Below are 1323 nucleotides of genomic sequence, written 5' to 3'. Positions count from 1 at the left end.
AGCGCGCAGCTGCCCTGGACCGGCCGGCTGGGGACGCGCTGCTCAGCCCCCCACTGAGCTGCGCGGGCACCTCACGACGGGCACCTGCGGCAGAAGCCGCGGTGACAGGCCGGCGCGTCTTTCCGTGCTAACACTGTGAGGGCCGAGAAAAGACAAGGCAGTCTGGTTGCAGCTGGCCGCGTGTGAAAGACCAAACTGAGGCCCCGGCGCCTGCAGAAGGCTTCGAAGCAGCCAGGCTTAGGTTTCCGTTATCAACGAGGCGCCAAGGCCGAGTTTAACTGTAAATGTCCTGATCTCGCCCATCCCATAGCAACAGCCAGTTCGCAAGCAGGCAAGTGACCAGTCCGTGTCCCACGGTGTGCGGGCGAGTGGGAAGGTCACAGCTTACACGCACAGACCAACCGGTTAAGACAACTTTGCTCAACGTCCACCAGTCAATGTACTGCGGGGCTGAAACTCCCCTGCCTGCCCTGAGCTGGGGCTCTCCACTTCGGCCGCTGCGACGGTGCATGTTGGGGGCCCAGGCGCGAGCTTGCAGTAGAGACCCTGTGGGCTTCGCATGGGCATCGGCTCCTTGGTGGTCTTTGGGAAACTCGAAACCTGGCACAACACACGTAAGCGCCAACAGAGCAGCAGTAGCTCGGTCTGCGCAACAGCTAGGGCGGAGACGGGCCGGCTTTGGGGCGGCAGGTGCATGTTGCCTCTGGAGGGGCCCGTCAGAACACGCGCGCCGGGGAGGGTCCCACCTCGGGGAGCTCGAAAAGCGGGGTGGTGTTCCACAGACGGATGCGCGAACGGGGCTTCCCTCTCACCCCCCACTTCTGGCCTGCACCCCAAGTCTTGTGTGCAGAAATAAACAAATTTAAATAAAAACAAAAACAGGCAGGTGCAGAGAGAAGCGGGCCTCAGGGACAGGGCACTGAGGACGGCGGACGGGCAGACGTGCGGACGGGCTGGATGGTCAAGACGCCGCGTGTCGCCTGACGGCGGGTCCCGTCCGTGCGGGTCAGAGAAAACTAGCGTCCACGGAGACTATTTTGTGGGGGAAGGTCTGAAGAGGCGGACTGGCAGCCAGTCATCAGAGGGGAGACGCAGGAAGGGATACCCCGCGACCTGGTCGGGCTGGAAGTCAGGGTGCCCGCGGGGGCTGCGGGCCAAGCAAGAGGGATGAGGGGCGCCCCTGCGGGAGCGACGCAGGAGCCGGGGGCAGAGACGGACGCCCGCGCCCGACCGCCCCCCGCCAACGGCCCAGCTCGCGGGCCTCCGACTCGACCGCGAGCCCCACGGCCCCCACTTCCGCGAGGTGGACCCTCGCGGCGCCAC

The sequence above is a fragment of the Condylura cristata genome, unplaced genomic scaffold (assembly GCF_000260355.1).
Source record: "Condylura cristata isolate star-nosed mole 26May11 unplaced genomic scaffold, ConCri1.0 scaffold00066, whole genome shotgun sequence".
Classification (NCBI taxonomy): Eukaryota; Metazoa; Chordata; class Mammalia; order Eulipotyphla; family Talpidae; genus Condylura; species Condylura cristata.
The sequence above is the reverse complement of the archived record's forward strand: the minus strand, read 5'-3'. Positions refer to the sequence as shown.